Source organism: Hylobates moloch, unplaced genomic scaffold (genome assembly GCF_009828535.3).
Source record: "Hylobates moloch isolate HMO894 unplaced genomic scaffold, HMol_V3 SCAFFOLD_1, whole genome shotgun sequence".
Lineage (NCBI taxonomy): Eukaryota > Metazoa > Chordata > Mammalia > Primates > Hylobatidae > Hylobates > Hylobates moloch.
In genome coordinates, this window is record NW_026652276.1 from 4,414,387 (window position 1) to 4,428,136 (window position 13,750).

Sequence of the window (13,750 nt, forward strand, 5' to 3'; positions counted from 1 at the left end):
GCCTATAAGTGCCACAATCAGAATCATTAGATATAGAAATTAAAAGAAATGTGGCCTCTTTTTTTTTGCCTTTTCACTGGTGAACAGAGCTTTGGTTAACAGAAAACCAAGGCGATTTTAATTGCTGGTTTTTCTATTTGAAGGGGGAGGTTATTAGTAGAAGTCTCAATTCAGAAACTTCAAGAAGAAATGGGAGGGTGTGGTGAGGGTAAGGGGGGACTGCATTTCCTGTTTTCCTTTCAGATGGTGTTGGAAAACATTTCAGGAAAACCATGGATACCCACGAAGAAATTCCAAAATTTATTCTTTTTGACGCCAAGGGCCCAGCCCAAAAGGTGACGAGTAGGAGTGGTCAATCTTTTTTTTTAAGAGTTGGGGCTTGCAGGAGTCCAGCTAAACGCTTGTAGGGTGAAGACAGAATTCAGAGGGTGACATCAGCCTGAGCGGGGGCCAGAAGAAACAGAGTGGAGGAGTCTGGTTTCATTTACAGTTTTGGGTCAGTTCTGCAGTGAGGAGGGGGAGAGGAGGGGTCGGGGAGGGAGGAGGAGGAGGAGGAGCTGGAGGAAGCCCTGACTGGTATCCCTGGCCCCAGTCCAGTTTGGAGCTCAGTCTTCCACCAAAGGCTGTTCAGTTCTCCTGGGCTCCAGCCTCCTGCAAGGACTGCAAGAGTTTTCCTCCGCAGCTCTGAGTCTCCACTTTTTTGGTGGAGAAAGGCTGCAAAAAGAGAAAGAGAAGCAGTGAGTGGGAAAAGTATGCATCCTATTCAAACCTAATTGAATCGAGGCGCCCAGGGACACACGCCTTCAGGTTTGCTCAGGGGTGAGTGTGATTTCTCTTCTGTTTTTCCAGGTTTGGAGCTAGAAGGAAATGCTCTCAACCTGAAGGGATCCTTTCTAGGTAGTGTTAGTGGCTCTTATGCTCGTGCTGTTCGCCAGTTTTCTGTACATGTTTTAGTTCTCTGGAAGATTCCGCTGATTTTTCTTTCTCACTTTGTGGCAATGGGATTTCCTTAACTTGGTTAAGGTCATGGTTGCCTAAGAGCGTGAGCACTTTTCCACCGCGTGTCTGTGGCTGCTACACGCGCCCTGTGCATTCCGGGCGGCAGCGTGTTTCAGCCCATGATTTATTTAAGTTACCGCCGCCTTCTAAAACCCATCCGGGATCCACTTTGTTTGCAGAAGCGTCTTTGCTGAGACTAGAATAGCTCCCTGCCGAGCCTCCGCTGGGAGATGTTCTCTGAGCTCTCTGGGTGGTGACACTAGGTCAGGGTGCAACAACCTGCGTGGGTTTTCTGCCCAGGGCCGCCCATGGGAAGGTGCTGGTGGAGCACATTTGCTGCTTTCACGAGATTGGAGTAACTCTGGTGCCCAGGATCAGGGCCAAGTAAAGGGTCGCTCAGTCATTGCCATCAAGCTTTCGTCTTTTCAGGAACCTGAAGTCTCTGTTGGAGACTTTGTCCCTTGGGGTTGCTTAAAGGAGTTGCAGGGGTCAGAGGAGAAGAAGGAATTGGGCATTTGGGCGGCATGCTGAATGTCTAAGGCAGGTCCACCGGGCCCTGCTGGGGCCAGCCCATGCTGCAGAGAGGTGAGGCCAGTGCCAAGCTGGGAGGCCCCGAGGGCTGTTCCCTGGCCCGGAGGATGCAGGGTGGGGCTCGGGTCCTCTCTTGCTGAGGATGGAACACGTTCACTGACAGTGGCCAGCCTGTTTGGGGAACCTGTTTCAAGGGGCCTATTATGTTAGATAATGAATGGGGATTGAAGTATGGGTGGGGTCACTGGGAGGGACTAGGGAGTGGTTGAAGAAAAATCTGCTTCCACAGGAAGCCCCAGGAGCCAGTTTCGAGGCCGGTGCAGATCCCAGGAGCAACCCCCCTGAGCGCAGGGGAGTGTGCTGTGCCGGATGGGGAGTCAGGGCTGTGGCCCCGGCTGATCGGCTTCTCTCCCCGCATACAGCTCACCCCGATGAGGACCACAGGGTGCTAGAGCTGCAGGGTGCTCAGAGCTCACGGGGATGGTGGATGCTCAACCTGGGATACCCCAGCTCCCCAGGGTCCCATTCTTACCACTGTAAAAAACTGAACCGAAATGGCTTTAAAATCGAAGTTACATTGCACCTAAGCAAAACTATATTGAAAACTGAGTGGGTGGCCGTTGATGACATTACTGGGACTTCGGAGGTTTTTGTTGGGCTAAAGATAATGGAAGAGATTTTTGGTCAGAAGCCGCTGATGTAGTCGTTTCCTGGTTTTCAAAATGAGCAACCAGGGGCTCTGAGATGCCGAATTCCTTGCCCAGGTCAGGGAGCGAGTGTCTGAGATGGCAGTAAAATCCTTCCCCATTGCAGGAGAGCAGACGAGCCAGCGACGGAGGATCCCAAATAACTCACATCTAGTTGGGAAAACTGCTTCGGGCTCACTAAGACTCTACCAATGAACCGAGAAAGAAGGGAGGTGGACTGTGGGGCGGGGGCATCGGCTCTGTGACCGGAATACCGGGGCTGGCCGCCCTGCTCAGGCCACCTCCTGGGGGTGGAGGGCCTGAAGGAGGGGATTTGAATGCTCTTCTTTCTGAAGTGGGCTTGTAGCTGAGGATGAAAGCCTGGGGTGGGGAAGCGGGGCTTTTACAAAGATCAGGATCTAGGAAGGGCTGCCTGTCTGGACTTCTTTGTTTAGGGGGTTTCTTGCTACCCAGAGGTTTAGTTCTCTCCTTTCCTCACTCATGGTTGAGAGAAGCCAGGAAACAGACACTGAGTGGAGGGGAGGGCTTGGGAAGGAATTCCACGTTGGGGTGAATTGAGGCTGTCCTGGCTTTTCCTATCCAGGCACTGGAGGGTGTGGCCACAGCACCTTTCTGGGAGGTGGCTGGGGAAGCCTCTAGAATGTTAGCCCTTGGCCCCGCTCTCCCCCTGCTTGGCAGGGCACGTGTTCCACCCCACCATGATTGTGGCCCACAGGTGAGGGGACGTGTGGCAAATGTCCAAACCTGGGGTCTGAATGATATTTTTGATACAAGGTAGGCACCTTTCTGAAAAATTGTCTTTACTTCACACTTCATTTTATTTCTAAAGCGTTCAGGACTCAGCAAATTGCACTGACTTTATCATAAGTGCCTTTTGTGATTTCCTATCCTAGAACTTAATACGTCCCCGATGAGAAAGTAGGAAGAAGCTCCTCTCTTCAGTCGATTGTTGATTTGTGGTTCCAATGAGGCTGCTCATCCTGACCTTAGTTTCAGGAACGGAACCCATAGACGTGGATGCCTAAAGCCGGCTTGAAACAAGACCGCCTTCTTTGGAAGCTTTGGAAGCTGGCAGTGACTTTTTGCCAGCAAGGAGGCTTCATTTGTTTCCTTGCTCAGTGTTTAGACAACTGGATCAAGTGTAGTCTTCACCAGCGGTTGATATCACCTCCCACTTATATGTGAAATTCCATGTTTAGGATTTAAAATTCACCGCCAAGTCGTGAATACTATTGCGTGACACTTCCTTGCAGGCGCGGTAACAGCTTTAGCAAAAACTTTTATTTGAAAGTTCAGTTTTGTCACTGCTCTTTTTGGAAGAAGCTGAAAATCTGGTATCTCTTGAGGGAAGAATCGCAGGCGGTTTCCATCTGGTGGGGACGTTGTGTACCAGGCAGCTTTTCCACCCTGACTTACGGGAGCAAACTTTTCACGGTGTCCTGGCTGCAGCAAGCAGGCAGTAAAAAACACATCACTGCTACATAAATAGCTGACGATTTGAGGAGGGACCTGACATTTAAAGAAAATTCTATTAGCTCTAGCTAAGGAAATGAAAGCTGCAAACCATCCAAATTTTAAAGCAGGGGAGCTTTAAAGTTTCCTGCTAATTCAGACAGCCATGAACTAGACAAGAATGGTTATCTTCATTCTTCCATTTCCAGATATGGCTTCTCTGTTTCCACTGTAAAACTTCAGTGGAATTCAGTGTAAAAATTCAGTGCAAAGAAAGGACAGTCCTACTCTTTAAATAAAAGATGTTGCTTGCCCCCTCTAATGTGTGGTCATGAATGTCTTATTTTCAGGGAGTATTCTGCAGGTCCTGATTTTGCAGAGATATTCCCTTCAACAATTCACTTTGTTAGTTTTGAAAAATATAATTTTTAATACATTCTGGTCTTATAGTCCATTTTGGGAAAGAGATGAAATTTTGAGGGCTGGGCACTGTGGCTCATCTCTGTAATCCCAGCACTTTGGGAGGCTGAGGTGGGCAGATCGCTTGAGCCCAGGAGTTTGAGACAAGCCTGGGCAACACAGGGAGACCTTGTCTCTATGAAAGCATTTTAAAAAATTAGCCAGGCATGGTGGCATGCGCCTGTAATCTCAGCTACGAGGCTGAGATGGGAGGATCACTTGGGACTGGGAGGTTGAGGCTGCAGTGAGCCGTGACTATGCCACTGCACTTCAGAGCCTGGGTGACAGAACAAGACCCTGTCTCAGAAAAAAAAAAAGAAAAGAAAAGAAAAAAAAAGAAAAGAAAAAGAAATTTTGAGTTAGCACGTTCATCCTGGTCTGTTTGTGAAAAGGCAGTTTGGCTTTCCTTCCTCTAGAGGGAGGTGTATCTCTGCAAGCTTCAGAAAAATCTCTGAAGTGGTGCCTGGAGTCTCCCAGGGTGGGGTTTCAGGGTTTGCAGTGACTCAGTGATGACCATCTCAGTGAGCTTGCGGGCAACTTTAGGACTGATATTTCAATACATGATTATCATTATTGTATTTATTGTGGCTGTTCATAATAACTGAAGTGGACATACGTTAGAGCTTTGTTTTTCTTCTCTGCTCAGGTGCAAGTGTATTGAGATGAAATTGTGCCATCAAAGGAGGCATCTTTGTTCCCAAACAATTGCATTACAAGGGCATTCAGCAAATAAGACATTTTATAGGAAGCATTTTACCCATATCTAATTACAGAGGTTTAAATGAACAGTCGGGTGCTTGAGAACCAAAGTCAGTTTGCATATTCATGCCATTGTGTATCCCTGTAGAATTACCGGATTTTAGAACTGCAAGGGTGTTCATGACATGTCCTTTGATACTTTCCCCTAATGGACAATGGATTTTAACATACTTTTAAAAATTCACACAAGCTATAATTATGAATGTCTCATCTTAAATATTTATTAATACCAATATATATTACTGACTCTCAGATTTATGTCTGTTAGCTTGAGATAACCAGCATTAAGACCCTGAGGGAGAGAATTCTAGCTCAGAGCAAAAAAACCCAAAAAAACAAAAACCTAACCCTTTGGTTGGTCTTTGTGTTCTCATGTTTACTTAAGTTTAACAAGACCTGTTGTGCATCACCGCCTTGAGCGTTGAGGTTCAGGGAGGGGAGATATACCTAATGCTAAATGACGAGTTGATGGGTCCAGCACACCAACATGGCACATGTATACATATGTAACAAATCTGCACGTTGTGCACATGTACCCTAAAACTTAAAGTATAATAATAATAAAATGAAAATAAAAAAATTTAAAAAAGAGAATACATTCTTGGGGAATATAAAAAAAATGACTAAGACATAGCCCCCTCTCTTCTGGTTGGCAAACATATCATTTCTGCTTGGCTAATTGAAATATCAGAAAAACTACTACCTTGGTGGATGGTTTCTCCAAGCCCTTTATGCTTCAGATGAAGAAAGAGAGCTCAGAGGGGTATGCCCGGTGACAGGGCCACAGAGCTAGTAGCAGAAGTGTCTGATGTTTCCAATATGCAGACATCTTGGAATGTGGACATTTCAAGGGGGACAAGCCTTTAAGAGTGTATTTTAGGGTGTCATGTGGAGAAAGTTACTCTTCCCATTCCCAGTCTGCCTTGGAGTAGCCTTTTTTAAGTTGATTCAGCAGAGGAGTAACTGTTTAAAAAAATCTGGAAGGAAAAAGGAGAGAAGAAAAAAACAAATACGAAAAGTTCTGCCAAACCCTCTCCCAAAGGCAAATTGTTAGTCTTGTAGGGGTCTGGCTGCATTTAGCATAGTATGATCCTACTGTTCTCCTGAAGTTTAAACTCATGAAATACAGAGAAACATTTGAGAATTGCGAGTGGCCAGGGAAAAGTACAATGGGAAATGTTTCTGTGAAACCCCCTGTGTGTGCTATACATTAGATTTTCAGGAACCCGGAGCAGCAGGAATTGGCCATTGGAAGGAAGAGCTCATGGCTCGGTTTAATTTCAAAATTAAAAATTGAACAGCAGCTGGAGTTGACTCAGATCTCAAGGGAAACCATTCCAGGAAACTGGTTTTTCACTTCTGGAATCTTCATTAGTTGATTCAGCAGCCCAGGGCCTGTACCCAGAGTTAGCGCCAACTCAGCTAAACCCACAGCTGGCCCGGCGGTGCACCAGGGTGCTCTGTTTCTAATTGGGGCTGCAGAAAACCCATCACTCATCAGAGCCCAGGGCAACAGATGGGAGACAGCAGTTGCAGGACTATGGCCTGTTTGAGCAACAGGCAAGGAGCCTCCTTTTACTCAAAAGGGAGGCTGGGAGAGATTGGCTGACCACTGCTGACAGAGGCAGTAAGGAAGTAGAAGTTCCCAGGTTATCGCAATAAATCCAGCATGGATGATATTTTATCAGATGCTCCAACTTGATTTTTGAAAAGGTTTCTATTTTCAAGAATAATTTTATCTTCTCTACCTGATTATGAATTAGACTGGAAAACACAAAATATCTAACTTTCCTTTTTACAATGAGAGCACCTTTCAGCCACTTTAATCATTTACAATGGAACACCACAGTTTTGGAAAGGTCAGTAGCACCCTAGTTCATTGCCAAGAAGGAAAAGACAGGAATAAGTGCCAAGCTCCGATTCGGATCCAGCAGTGTCATGTGGCAGGGAGTTGGAATGGAGTGGGCATTTGTGCAATATTTGTTGAAGCATTTTCTAATGCACCTTCTTTAACGTTGAAATGGAACTAGTCTCTGCCTGATGTTTATAATTAGCAGTATAAGTGCAGACAAAGTCTCGTCTGGCTGCCGTATATTTCAGAATGTGGAATGTGTTTTACATTTGCATGGTGGTGTCTAGCTTTTCAAATCACACCAGATATGGAACTTTCTGCTTCATGGTTATTATCTTCAATGCTAGGAATATGTTTTAGAGTATTTTTTTTCAAATATCTGGGCAATTAATCTGGAGTTTCTTAATTGCCTTTGTAATGGGAAGGAGATCCATCACTGGGGAGCTTGGCCTAAGCCTGGCCGGAGGTCGGCGTGTTCTTACAGGCACTCTCATTCACAGAGCGGGGGCATTGCTAGAGGATGTCCAGGCCCTCTCTTTCTGCATTGCTTTGTTAGAATCCACGAGTTGCAGAACAGGTGTTCCTTTGTTAGATTTTACCAGGAAGAGCTGAAGATCTTGAATTGGCTACTCCATGTCTAACAAGGACCCCAGTAAGTGACAAAGGACCCCAGTAAGTGACAAAGGAGGTCTAGTTACCCTGCCTGATGAGAAGAGTTTTAAAATGTTGCTATCACAGGATACATATTCCGTTTGAGTCAAACAGATTATTGTTCTAGAGTATTTTCATAAAATAGAAATTCGAAGGCCAGGTGTAGTGGCTCATGCCTGTAATCCCAGCACTTTGGGAGGCCAGGGCAGGAGGATCCCTTGGGCCCAAGAGTTTGAGACCAGCCTGGGCAATATAGGGAGATCTTGTCTCTACCAAAATTCAAAAAAAATTAGCCAGGCGTGGTGGCACACACCTGTAGTCCTAGTTACTTGGGAGGCTGAGGTGGGAGGATTGCTTGATCTCAGGAAGGTGAGGCTGCAGTAAGCTCTGATCATGCCACTGCATTCCAACCTGGACAACAGAGCTATACCCTGTCTCAAAAAAAAAAAAAAAGAAAAGAAAAAAGAAAAAAGAAATATGAAATCCAAGTTGTTAAATAAACAGTAAAAAACCAAAATTTGCTGTATTTCTTTGGAGGTTTCTTGGAGCTGTTCCAAAACATTTAGTTTTCAGGATTCTCCTCTGGGTCTTTCAAACAGCAAGAGCATATTAAATCCCACTCTCCTCCTACCCAAACTGCAGGACTTAATAAATCCTTTCTTAGCTTCCTCCCTGAGGAAAAGAATGGGGACTCCTTTCCCGGGGTTCAGGCAAAAAGAGAGATAAAGAGTGAGAAAAAGAAAGAAATGGGGTGCTCCTTCTTGCAGTCTAGGAACGGGCGTGGCAAAGGCAAGGGTGGATGAGTGCCTTAAATTTACTGAAATTTGACTTTTTATTTCACAGTCAGTGTGCACGGCTCTCCCACTGTGGTCTTTGACTATTTCCGCTGCTCCCATTTTAAACAGGACAATTAGGAACTAACAGAAGTCTCAGAACTTGATAGGAGGGACAGGCTGATTTTAAAAAGCAGTGCTTGGAGAAAACCAAATAAATGACTTCAAAATGGGAGCTCTGGATTTATTTGAGTCTTTGTTTTAAAATTATTTCCTTGTGTGCATGTGTGCGTGTCTCTTTCTTAAAAAAGATTTCCAGACAAGGAAAATGAAAAAGGTTTTGAATAGGCTAAATGAAAACTAATTTACAGAACTGCAAAATAGCTTGGGAAATCATATTCATTGGAATATGATTGAATATGATTTCAGGTTGAAGGGCCATATAGGGCAACCTTTGTAATGAAAGGTATCCTTTTAAATTTCGAAGGGCTAGAAACTAAACGGAAAAAGGCACCTCAAATCCTTTTTAGAATGAGGCAGAGTAAACAAAAAGATGAATAATCCTAAATAGAAAGATGAGAATGAAAATGTGATGAATGTCTTTTATTGAATCTGTTGCCTTTAGGACATAGAATATAGGATGAAGAAACAGACCCCTTCCAGCCCAAGGGTCTCAAGCAGCCAATTCTGAGTCTTTTTTTCATATTTGAAAGAATGATAGCAGCAGCCGACTTCTACTGACGTAGAATCTGTGGTGTGTCACCACCAAGGAAGTCTATTTTTTCCCCAAAAGACGTGGGGAGTTTCCTTGAGATCTGGGCCAAATCTGGCACAGCCTCTAGGGTTTCCCGGGATTCTTCCCACGAGCTTTGGAAATGCTAACTTGGGTTAGGATTCTGGTTCTATCTTGTTTTTATCTATGTAGCTTTGAACAATCACTTTGCCTTGCTGGGGTTTCAACTTCTCAGCTATAAAATGGAGGGAAATTAGCCATTGGGCGGTTGGGAGGAGGGCGTGAAATCCCACCCACAAGACAGAAGCCCAGGAAACATTACCAGCACTCTCCTCTCTCCTTCCTCGGGGAGGGTGGTGTCGGAGAATGAGTGGGAAATGGCTGCCTCATTGCCCCTCGTTGAAGAGGGTGGGTGGTCATTTGGGGAGATGGTGTTTGACATCTTTTAATAATCTAAATGAAAAAGTTCTCCAAAATTTGCTGCCAGGGAATTTCGTTTTTTTATAAATGGAGACTCCAGGACATGATAAACAATAGAAGAGAGTTAATTGCAAACGAAAATATCAGCAAATATTCAACAGCTGGGCTAGGAGCCCACGAGCCACAAGACCTGCTTCCCGCATGATGCCAGGAAAGTGTGTGGGGCCAAAGGCGTTTTTCCCACCTGGGAATTCAGCTCAGTCAAACCATATGGGTTCTGAGTCATCAGTGGAGCCTGGATAACGCATTGTCCTACAGGCATCATCTCCCGTCCTTTTCAGAGCTGGAAGGGCTCCTTTCCTTCTCTTCCCTTCCCTCCTCTTCCCTCAATATCTGGATATATTCTGGATAAAATAATTCCTGTGCACAGTGTATTTATCCCATTACTTTGTGTTCCAATGGGAAGTATCTCCACGGAGGGGGCTACTCCTCTAAAGATTCACATCTTGAAAATAAAAATCTTTCTTTACATGTGATTTTCAATGAACTAAAAGTTCATTTTACTCAGAATGGTTGAAGTAAGTGAGTGATGTCTTAGAAAGACTTCCTGGATTTTATTTTGTAACTATTTAGATTGTATTGAGCACTCTGGAAGATGAGAAAGGTAATTTTGGAATTGCTCCAGAGCGAGCCCACTCAATGCTTTATATGTGACAGAATCAGTGGATTCAAAGGCGTTCACTGTGTGAGGTATGGGAATGGATAAGAAAACCATTAGCAAAACCTGCTCAAGGCATAATTCGCTTGTGCTGTTTGTCAATGCTCCCTGCAGAGATGTCTGCAGCTCTTCCCATCCCAGACTCAACAGTGAGGGGACAGCTCTCATCTTATCACGTCCTATTTTTTCCACCTGGATTACAAAGCCAAATGCTTTACAAAGAGCCTCTATAATACTCTTGTGTTCTCATTCACAAACAAAAATACCACTTAAAATCATGCCTCTTGAACATGGATTAAACATTTAAAGTAATCGAACTGGATCTTCCAGAAGATTTGCATTAAAATTTTTAATTGAAGCAGCGATGCTTAAACTTTGGGGGGTGAGGAGTGGCACAACTGCCTTTTAGAATCACATACAAACATGGAGCCTTATCCCCAGAAAAACCCTCTTCCATATATGCAATTTTGCACTCAACTGTGAGAGGATCATAGACTCTTTGAATCTGTTGATCCCGTATTAAAACATTGATCTAGACCAATTACAATAATACAGGTTGTTTTGGAAAGAATAGGCCATTTTCTTGGAAAGAATCTAGCAGGAAGCTTATCTTTGCTAAAAAAAAATTGACGCTCAAGCTTGATAGAAAGAATCAAGAATAGCACATATAAAATGTACTTTTATATTATTCTAAAGTGTATATCATTATTTAATTGAGGTCATACAAAAAATTAGATACTACAATTGCTTTTTTTTATGTAAAGAAACACTCAGGAATGGGTCTAACAGACTGTAGGGAAGAAAGGTAGAGCTTGCTGGAAAAGTCTGGAAGGTTCCCAGGGTTGCATGGGCTTGAGGGATTCCTAGAGAGTGAAGGGGCAAAGTTGGGGCTGTGGCACGGTGGGGGTAGGGTCATCCTAAGTGGAGGGAGGAGAACAGGCAGTCCAGCCTGTCGGGGGTCCCTGAGCCCTGCTGTGCTGCGACCGGGCTAAAACTTGGGAGCATTGTCAAACCACAGCACAAGCACTGGAGACGGCTCTTCTACATCGTATTAACATATATCCATGTCCAAAAGGTGGTGACCATTGCAAGGCAAAAATTCGGGCTGAGCTTTTGCAATACTGCCATTATCACCACTCATTGCTGTCACTTTGTTGCAGAAAAAAATCTCTTCTGTTGATAACTGGCCTCCTGAGCATCATTAGAACAGCATTCCTTTCTCACTGTTGATACGTTTCCAAGAGACTGCTGTATTGACAGGTGGTTCTATTTTAGCTGCTGAGATCATGCCTTCAAGTTCTCAGAATCTGAATCACAGGGTAGATTTGTTTCATCACAGGTAGTACTTTTTGTTGACTTTCTTTGGAAATCCAAAACCACATGGGTCCTGGTGTTCATTCCCTTGTTTATGGCTTCATCTGTCTCCATCTCACCAATTTTTGGCGGGTCAGGCCTAGGGCCCACACTGTGTTCTGTCTTCCTCATAGCTGGGCAACAAGATTTGGACTCCAGCTTCTCCCTCTGGGCCTGCCCTCAGGCAGGAGGAATTTCATGGCAAATCCACGGGACTGAGCTTCAGGTTTCCTTTGCACGCACTTAGCTCCTGTCCTTGACTGGCAGCCTCAATAACTCTCTGTGGCTCTCCCTGTACCTTTGCTAAGTGGTCCATCTGGGCACTAGTCCGCTGCTCCATTCATGACAAAGTTACATCACTTATTAGCCGGACAGACTCTCCTTTGCTGTCAATCTTCAGATGGCAAGGCTGAGAATATTAGATCATCCTCATCCCTGATTTCATTAGCTATATGGGGAAAATGGAATTCCTGTGCTACACAACAGACAACCATAAAGACTTGCAGAGCCCATGGGGGCACCTGTGGAGAGAGGAAGGTTAAGATAGAGATACAAAAGCTCAGGCCATGGGTGGAGCCGATTCCAAAGCTCAGAGGATACTTGTCAGGGCAGAAGCCATGTTTGCACCAGTTCTGAATGCTCATATTAGATTCTTTCCCACTTTCATGAGACTCTGATCTTCTTTGCCAAACCCTAACATTTTGCATGACATATATTCTTTTCTTATTTCTTTCCAAATCTTATTTAGAAGTAAGGGCAAACATTGTGTTATTTGAATACAGCGGCACGTAGACACACTTTAGGATGTTTAGTTATACCGTTTTCTCCTAGTAGCTCTTTATCACACCTCAAAAAAGAGATGCTGAACTTACATCATTCCTGTCAAATTGATGGTTGCATTTTAGGGGTAGTTACTTTTAAAACCTGCTTTTAAAACCTGGCAAATGATATTTCCTGTCCTCATTTCTATTTTAATTGTGGTGAAAGCCATATAACAAAACATACTATCTTGACTATATTTAAGCGTACAGTACAGCAGTGTTAACTATATGCACCTTGTGGTACAACAAATATCTACAACTTTTTGATCTTGCAAAACAGAAGCTCTATACCTATGGAACAGTAACTACAACTGCCCACCTCCTGAAAGCCCATGGCCAACACCATTCTAAGTTCTTTTTCTAAGACTTTGACTACTTTAAATACCTTCACATAAATGGAATTATAAAGTAATATATTTGGCTTTTAGTGACTGACTTATTTCACTCAGCATAATATCCTCAAGATTCATCCATGTTGTAGTAGATAAAAGGATTTCCTTCTTTTATAAGGCTGAATAATATTCCTTGTATGTGGCATGTATAAGACTTAATATAATATAGTAGGCCGTGCACAGTGGCTCACTCCTGTAATCCCAGCACTTAGGAAGGCTAAGGTGGAAGGATCTCTTGAGCTCAGGAGTTCAAGACCAGCCTGGGCAACATGGCAAAATCCTGTCTCTACTAAAAATACAAAACTTAGCTGGGTGGGGTGGTGTGTGCCTACAGTCCCATTTACTCAGGAGGCTGAGAAGGAAGGATTGCTTGGGCCTGGGAGGTTGAGGCTGCAGTGAGCTGTGATCTTGCCACTGCACTCCAGTCTGGGTGACAGAGTGAGACCCTGTCTCAAAAAAGAAAAAAAAATTACAGCATAAGTGGTGTAATAACAGTGCAAAGTCCTAGGAGAACTGTAGGAATAGCAGTTAATGAATTTAACAAATATTTATTATACACCTGCAATGATACAGACAGGCATTTTGCCATACTCTATGCTCAGAGTGTGGCTGAGCTTCACAGTCCTGGAAGACTCTTTGTGATAAAGCGGCCTTGGAAATCTGTAATCAATTTCATAATTGCAAAAAATTCCATTGTATATGTATATATACATATATATACTTAACCAAGGAAGAAAAAAACCTGTGCACTAAAAACTATAAAACACTGTTGAAATGAATTAATTTCTTTATTCATCTCATCTATTGATGGACTTTTAAGTTGTTTCCACCTTTTGGATATTACAAATAATGCTGAAATGAACATGGGTGTGCAAATATATCTTTAAGATCCCGTTTTCACTTCTTTTGGATATACCCAAAAGTGGGATAGATGAATTATATGATAATTCTGTTTTCAGTTTTTTGAGGAACATTCATACGATGGAGGCTATCCTTTCCCCACTGAGTGGCTTTATTGAAGCTCAAAGATCATATATATGAGGTTTTATTTCTGGGCTCTCTATTCTGTTCCATTGGTTCGTATGTCTGTCTTTAAGTCAGCATCATATTGATTCATTACTGTCATTTCA

At 43.7% G+C, this 13,750-nt stretch overlaps 1 protein-coding gene across 2 annotated transcripts in view; it reads left to right on the forward strand.

Moving 5' to 3' along the window:
* The first annotated feature begins 607 nt into the window (after window positions 1-607).
* Window positions 608-13,750, forward strand: part of COL6A3 (collagen type VI alpha 3 chain) — a 90,202-nt gene continuing 77,059 nt past the window's right edge. Inside the window, exon 1 of one of the 2 annotated variants that reach the window (XM_058445956.1) lies at window positions 608-819. The gene's annotated coding sequence lies outside the window, so the exon portion shown is untranslated. The remainder of the gene's footprint in view (window positions 820-13,750) is intronic. The other variant, XM_032753550.2, reaches the window with a different exon arrangement.